The following is an 8,783-nucleotide window of genomic DNA, read 5'->3' on the forward strand; positions in this document are numbered from 1 at the left end:
CGGCTGTGCCCACTTTTCCAAGGGCTCGCTGCCTGAGACTGCTGCTGTTCTCGCATGACAACAGCAACTTACCTGATATTATCCGAGATGCTTTGCCTGCACACGCCACTCTGAGATAGCTGTACAGCAAGAAATGTACCAGTTACCAGGTAATTTGAGAGTGCATAGGAATATAGCTGGCTAGTACTTTTGCTCGTTCAACTAGTCACACTGTTCTCCTTTTACTTGGGAAATAACTCTATGCAGTTACAGTTTATTACTGGCATTGCTTTGTATGGTAAATGCTGCTGTAAGGGCAGTTGTAGAAAAAGAGGTCGTCCAGATGGCTAATCAGAAGTATCAGAGAAGGCAGTCAAAATGAGACTCGTCTGATGATACGTATCTTAATCCTGCTCTTGTAACTAATCTAAAAGAAACTCAAAAACAGTAAGAATTTTTATGACAGTTGCAATGGAAATGGTTACGTGTATAAGTAAACCTTTCAAAATGAAGTTGTTGTTAATCATCAGTGGTTATTTTCATGGCATGACTACGCCACCACCTATGGTGCCTTAGAATCATAGAATCATAGAATCGTTAGGGCTGGAAGGGACCTTCAAAGGTCATCTAGTCCAACCCCCCTGCAAGGAACAGGGATATCTCCAACTAGATCAGGTTGCTCAGGGCCTCATCCAACCGGGCCTTGAACGTCTCCAGGGATGGAGCATCCACCACCTCTCTGGGCAACCTGTTCCAGTGTTCTACAACTCTCATGGTAAAAAATTTTTTCCTAATATCCAACCTGAATCTACCTCCCTCTATTTTAAAACCATTACCCCTTGTCCTATCGGGCTTGTGGCCCCTTGGGCTATCTGTAGTACATATGTATGTACTTTGAGACACTCTTGCCGTAGAGAGTTTGTAGCTGAAGTAGACAAGATGGATGGATGGTCTGATCTAACATCAGCCAAGGCCAATGAAAATCTTTTCATGGGTTTTTGATGAGTGTTGAATGATGAATTGGACTGGGGTGATTTGCAAGGCCTTTCCCAAGATGATGCTTGATGGCCTGTGCAAAAGCATAATAAGAAATCTGAACCAGAAATCTGACTATTGCGTCAACCAGAGAAAGAACTTATAAACAAGTTTAAGATGCAGTTGTTGGACGTTATTAAGTGGACTTGATAAGCAAAAATGAGCTGAATATAGTGAATTACAAATAAAAGATTTGGATTAAATTTAAGACACAGTCCTTGTACTAGGATTTGGTGGCCCTAAATGCATGTAGTGCCTGAAATGATTCTTATGATTGAAGTGCTTTTGTCCACTTTGTATAATAGAGTAAAATGTTATAACAAATGCTTTTTGATGGCTGTGATCCTTTATAGTCATAGAAACTTCACCTGCAGTTGTAAACATATGAAGAATAACAATAATTCACAAAATTGGATAAACTGTGATACTGCAGAGGTCAGCCAATAAAGAAAAGGACACTGTTGTTGCAGTATCTCAATGTTCATGTTGAATTTTGAGTATCAAGAGTATGGCATAGGATGAAGGTAAGAAAAAGTACATCCTGTTAGTAGGGAACATAGCTGAGACCCAGACTTCTGAATTCCTGCAGAATGAGTCCTGAGTGGTCTTCTGGGTCTTCCAGTCCTGTCCCTCATTGCCACATACAGCTACATCCATCCAGGGAACCAAGAGAGATAATGCTCATCCTCACCCATGAGCACCCCTGGAATGGTGAATAATTGATGGATAATCTATAGGCCACCATTTCCCATTTAAGTCAGGGTTGGTTCTGTCCAGAAACAGTTGATTTCACAGACCAGTTACTACAGACTTCTGCGTGATTAATATTTACCAGAACTACTATACTGGGCATTCAAATGTTTTTTTTAGATCTCTGTCCTGAGTACATCTTGACTTGTAAATTTGTACTCGAACTCTGCCTGAATTAGGCACGTCTGAATCTCTTTGCTTTTCTCTGAAATGGATAAAGTGGTAGTTCATTGCCTCATTTTAAAGTTTTGCTTAGAGAATTCAGGATTCTGATGAATCAGCCTAATTGTTTATAAAGAGAAAAACTCTTTATGCAGATAAAGCAGTACGCTTTTGGCAGTGCTTCCTTCTTTAAAGGAGAAAAAAGAACCAGAGCAGAAGCCCAGTTATTACCGAGGATGAAGTACAATTAATCGTATGCTAGCATAAGCTGCTCATTCACTTAAATTGTGAGGCAGATGAGTTTTCATGATGAAGAATCTCATCTAATTTTCATATTGATATTTTTTTCATGGCATTACGTATGGAAATGAAGGCAATGCAGATCTGCCCTTGGCACCAGATGTACCTAAGCAATTTCTTCTAGATTTGGTCTATCCAGGGAATTATGTTCAAGCATGAGGATGCAAGCAACCCTGGTAATGGACATCAGGTAAAAGGATGCATGCCAGATAGGTCAAATGTTCAACCATCTCACACACTGCCCTCTCTATGCTGGCATCACTTGGGCAAGAAGGGTTATGCTCTTTCCGTTCTGTTTCCAAAAACTAAATAAGATCTCATTAGAAATTCTACTGTACACTGGAGCGGGGGAAGAAACAGAGCAAGAGGAGAAAAAAAAAAAAGAAAAGAAGGATTCATTTGTTTGAACTTGTGAAGATAAGAACATACTTTAATGAGGAATGAGAAGCATACTTCAGAAGGAAACCACAGCCCTGTAATTGGCATTGAGAAATACACCATAATATCAGATAGTGTTATCAGGCCCAGTACATCTGTGAAGGATCTAAGGAAAAACCAAGGTCGTATATTTTTGTAAACAGATTTTTTGCATCTGGATGTACTGCAATCTACCACATGTTCCAAAATACAGATAATGGTTTTATAATCTATACATGTGGATGCTTTGGTCCTAATCTCTATCTGAAGAAGAATATGAGTTGGGTAAGTGACTCTGAAATATTAAACAAGTAGGCAATGGACTATTTCTGTTACCTGGAGCAGCAGATTTTTTTATGAGACTGGACTCTGTTTTAAAATCCCTGATAGGCTTTTTTTCCCTAAATTTACTTTCAGAGATGTTTTAGGCAGGTTTTGCTGGTATTTGCTGATCAATCCTTTAATATCTATGTAGGCTATCCTTAGGAAGCAAAATGAATAGAGAAAATTGTTTATACAGTGAATCCATAATAAGGTGAGTCTGAGTAAGCAAACGCCTTGTAACTTTTCCCTATAACATTAATGTATTAATTTTCATTAAACATAAGATAAATGTTGTTCAGTCTTGTCTCTCTTATCTTCTGCCATTGAAATAAAGTTATCATGAAGAAAAAGCAAAAATACTGAATGTGAAAACAGATTTTGTAAACTTTAATGCCCTAAAGATGATCAGTTCTCATGTGGTTTCATAGAAATAGGATATGCAAGGATGAAGAACAAAGGCTGTATCACTTGTGACTCACCTTGCCTCCCTACGCTGCCTGCCGATCAAAGCTGATGGGCTTAGATCTCTCCCACCAGTATTTTCTTCACCAGAAGGCAGCTGTAATAGGAGAAGACAGCCCAGGCCAGAAACATGCACCTGACTGCACACTTGTGTACAAAATCTGAACCTACACATGGTTCCAGCTGCTGCCGAGTGCTGTGGGTGTTACAGTTAGGTAGGCAGAGGGAGGCTGGTAGCCTCGGTGTCTGTGATGTTGAAATCCAGACTGACAGTTTGATTCTCAGGACCATCTTAATCTAGTGTCCACACCTCAGCATTTGGATGGTCACAGTCCTGGCTAAATGGCATGACTCTTCTGAGGGCTGTTGCAATAGAGTATTTTTGAAATTCAGAGTAGCAGCTGCTGCTCACGCAGGGGCCAAACTCACCTGAGCTGCAGTGACTTGCTAGAAGGTGCAATTTGAAGCAGCCAGATACTCTGAGCTGACCATCTGCTTTAGGGTGAGTGTGACTGTGTCTCATCAAACCTACTCATTCCTGTGATTGTTAGGAAAGAGGATGGACTATTTCTTTTTGTATGCTTACTGGTGGTATTTTCTCAAATGTAAATATCAGTCCCTCTTCAGATATCCACTGGCTCCCATTTATCAAAGTGACAGCCAGCCAGCAAGCAAGCAAACCTCTCAAATTGTATGATAAAGTTAGCTGCAATCGATACTCCATTCAAAGTAATATGATTAGATCTACAAATTTAGGTTTAATTTCATTTTGCAGACTGCATATGACACTGTTTCAGAAGGACCTGATATTTGCAATAGCCAGAAGAAGATAAGCGCAGATCAATTTAGAATTCTTGTTGGCCAACTACACCTACTAGGAAAAAAAAATGTTAGGGAAAATATTGCTGATGTCTATTGCGGGGAGATAGTTAATAAGCTATCACAGAATTCAGGACAAAATAGCAAAAGTTTTATTACACAGTTTTTTGAGGACTCCAAATTATGATGAATGCTGAGCCAGACTGGTTTTAGATTCGTGTTATTACTGGAGCACATCGAATTCAGTGAGGTAGAATGCCGTTTGGTATTTATAATTGGAATTATTACTTGGTGAATATAGTGTACCGATTAACCTTGCTACCAGTTGAGTGAAGAACTTGGGCAAGTATCTAAATTTTGAGTATTTGAGATAGTATAAAGATGTTAGTGGGACTAATTGGTTGGGAGTTACACTGGTTATAAGTAAAAGAATTTTCAGACTTTGAGTCTACCTCCATGTATCTGATCGCTATGTAATTTGATCTGCTTTAATGTCGTTTTTCCTTTATAGCTGCCTTTGGGTCACTGAGATGTCTGCATAAAGTCACTGGTTCATTGCCAAAAAATACTATTAGGTTTCAAAAATTTAGTACAGGGCATTATACCATTGAGGTAAGTTTTTGCATCATTAAGATGCATTTGAATACAGTCTTGCATAAGAGAACGGGTTGCCACTAGCAATGCTAATACTTATTTTCAGCGTGTAAGATCCCATCCTGCTTCTTGTGTGCTCTCTCACTGCTGTGCACATGGGCCATTTCTTCCTTCAGTGCTCTCGCGCATGATTCACCCTGCCTGGAGTGATCGAGCTCTGGTGCTGCCTTGTCATTGTCACCCACTGTTGTAATGCTGTAATGCAATGTCAATGAAGCCATAAATCAAATCTGCTCTGAAACAGATCCTTTTACAAAGCTAAGCCTCCTGAGTTCTGCACAGTGCACAATCCAGACACCAGCCTGGTCATCTCTTTCCAAGCTGATACAAGCAAGAAGCTCAACATGAGCCGGCAAAATGTGCACTGGCAGCCCAGAAAGCAAATCGTATCCTGGGCTGTATCAAAAGAAGTGTGGCCAGCAGGTTGAGGGAAGTGATTCTGCCCCGCTACTCAGCTCTTGTGAGACCCCACCTTGTATACTGCGTTCAGCTCTGGAGTCCCCAGCATAAGAAGGACATGGAGCTACTGGAGCAGGTCCAGAGGAGGGCCACAAAGATGATCCGGGGGCTGGAGCGCCTCTGCTATGAAGACAGGCTGAGAGAGTTGGGGCTGTTCAGCCTGGAGAAGAGAAGGCTCCGGGGTGATCTTATAGCAGCTTTCCAGTACCTAAAGGGGGCCTACAGGAAAGCTGGAGAGGGACTTTTTACAAGGGCATGTAGTGATAGGACAAGGGGCAATGGATTCAAACTGAAAGAGGGCAGATTTCGATTAGATATAAGGAAGAAATTTTTTACATTGAGGGTGGTGAGGCACTGGAACAGGTTGCCCAGAGAAGTTGTGGATGCCCCATCCCTGGAAGTGTTCAAGGCCAGGTTAGATGAGGCTTTGGGCAACCTGGTGTAGTGGAGGATTTCTCTGCCCATGTCAGGGGGGTTGGAACTAGATGATCTTTAAGGTCCCCTCCAACCCTAACCATTCTAAGATTCTGTAAGACGTTTCCTATTGTAAGTGGGCAGTGGCTGCTGGCAGAAAATTCTCTATGAAGAGAATTCTTTGTGGAATTTGTTCTGCTTTTCTGTTTGATCTGTTCCCCTTTCCTTTTGGCTCTTTGACTGAGGTCCTGCTGTGGGTGTAGGGTGAGGTGTTCCTGTCCTTGTGTGGAAGAGGGATTGGCAGCAATTGTAAAAGGGAGTAATGCAGAGGATTTGAGAATAAGGGTTTTGGCAGCTTCTACTAGCAGCAAATCCTGAGTGTATGATAACACTTACAAAGCAAATGTCAGGAGTCAGTGCCATATTAAAGAAAACCTGAACTAATCTTTCAATTTGGGCTGTGAGAGAGACTTTTACACTGGTGTGTGCACATGTGTGCACACACACTGTATGCTTTTGTGGATGTATAAATAAAACCTGGCCTCTGATTCTTGTAATCCCTTCCTACTGGGAAAATAAAGCTCATGGTGTTATATGGATTTTGGTTAATTCAGAAGTGGAGTTGTGTCTTAGCACATTTCCGATCAATTAGTGCCAGATACAGCCTTTAGTATGTATAAAAAGGCAACAACTCCAGGAGCTTTAGCTCTACCTAGCAGGAAAACAGTGTCTGTGTTACCAGATATCTTGCATGTTCTGACCATGCTTTTGTCTGAGAAGTGATCATGTTTTCATTATAGGTCACTTGGAAATGTTTACTTCTGAACAAGTTTCTCCGGTTCAAACTATCATCTAACCCAGAGCCCGGTGAAGCAGCTGCGTCTTGGGTAAATCCTCTGAAGGCACAGTCCTTGTCAGACTCTTTCGCGTGTCCACACAGGTTAAAATAATCAGATCTGCTGATGTGTGCTGCCATCGGCAACTGCATTGGCTTGGGCACATCAGTGCGTAGGGTGGCTAATTAAAAAAAATAAGCTGATCTCTGTTTGCCCTGAGCCAGGTTAAATTGTAAGCAGGCTTGAGAACAGCAAGTCCTCTTTCTGGACTCCTCCTGACACTCGAGAAGGCCATGCTGGGGGTGACTGTCACATTTCTTATGCAGTTGGAAATACAGTCATCTCAGCATGACAGAGCTGACACAGCTGGAATTACAGCCCTGTTTCCATCAAGCCTTGTAGAAATAGGCTGTGGTTAAGGCTGCCAGTAACCTTGAAATTGTATCTTGCTTTAGTTGATCCCTCAAAACAGTCACTTCTGTTGAAACGCACATCAGGTTTGGGAGGTTTATATCCCACACTTTAGAGTCAGTACTTGGCAAGAACTGTCGTTCTTAATTGAGGCAGTGCTTGCTTCCTGGCTGTTTCCTGGTGTGTTTGTCAGGTATGAGTTTGCTGTGCAGAAATACTTTTAAGTGTGTTTATCTTCACGCTTTGCAACTTGACTTCAAAGGATTTGCGTATAGCGCAGAACTACAAACACCTTCATCTTCAGTGTCAGGATGACCCGGTTCCGTTGCTCTGCAAAGCAAAATGAACGTGCTTGCAGATTACTCTGACACCAGCCATTGTCTGGGCTTCAGCTGGCTCACTTGCAAGACAAGAGAACACACATTCACCTAGTCTCTAACATGAGTAGACATCTGAAGGTTGATGTGTACTGTGCTTTGCTTTAAGTACCTCACAGATGGTAATTGTGATAATTCATCTGACTGTACAGCTTGGTAAAAAATGTTACAAAGATGGATCAATGACTAAGTGTTCCTTAGCTGTAGCTGAACAATGGTCAGAAAAATGGAAGGTGGCCCAGAATTCACGTGATCCCCGACAGCTTCTTTCTCCAGAACATGACTTTCCAAATGCCACCGGAAAGCTGTTGATGACTTCATCTAAAACATACTAAATGGCAAAGTATTCTACAAATGAACTCATCATCTTAAAAATCAATAGCATTTAAGATGTATGTTCCAAACAGTGACAGCACTAATCTGAAAGTGTTCCCTGATTCAGCAGCTGAATAGAAATAACCATTAGAGAACAGGATGCTTCCTACCATTCCACCCACGCCTTTCTCTTTTTCGGAAGTAATTCATGTTCCTTCACAGCTGGTAATGGCAATGAACTCCTCTGTCTGGAAGTCCTAAGGCACGCAGCAAAATAACTGAGATAAGGAATCGACAGCAATGTGACTGTAACAGAAGACTGCCAGTTAAGACAGGCAACCAGCTTAGCTTTGCTGTTGGGTAGGTAGCGTTCGCTTATTGTTGAGGAGAATGTGGCATTTAGGGCTTACAGGCATTGATTTGAGCTAGATTTTGGTTTTGGAGTTAGACAATGCTTGGGTTTAGGACTGAGAGGAGTTATTGGATAGGAGTTATAATTGGAGTAAAGGATTGGAAGGTGCTAAAAAAACCTCTGAACACTCTTATTGGTAAAGGACGTAGTGCCTGATAGTGTGGGGTGGCTGGGGCTGACAGATCTATCTGGGCAGATTTTGACCTGGGACTACAAGGTGTTGCTGGCACTGGCCTGGGGTTTGGACTATCGGAGCAGTGGGAACTGAAAGGTTAGAAGAAAGCAATGAGGACTTGATCTATGACTAGGTTTAGACAGGGGATTCAAGACGCTGTCATAGACAGAAGTTCAGTGGATGTGGGGTAGGGACATCTAGTCTGGTAATCTGTATTTCTTGTTGAGTTTTGAAGGAGCGTTTAGGCTATGCAAGGCTAGCTGATGCCTGCTGGTGGTTTTTTCGTGTATTAAATATGAGACCGAAAACAACAATGGCTACAGCAATTCAGCTCTCCAGAAAAAAAAGGGTGGGCAGTCACACAAGAGCATCTCCATAGCACAGTGAGCTTTATTTAAACTGCATGACTTGCTTTTTACCGTGAGCTGTGTTTGTGAGCATGCCTTCTGTTTCTTTCCTTCTAGACTGATGGGCACTGCTCC

The sequence above is a fragment of the Tauraco erythrolophus genome, chromosome 19 (assembly GCF_009769465.1).
Source record: "Tauraco erythrolophus isolate bTauEry1 chromosome 19, bTauEry1.pri, whole genome shotgun sequence".
NCBI classification, from domain to species: Eukaryota; Metazoa; Chordata; class Aves; order Musophagiformes; family Musophagidae; genus Tauraco; species Tauraco erythrolophus.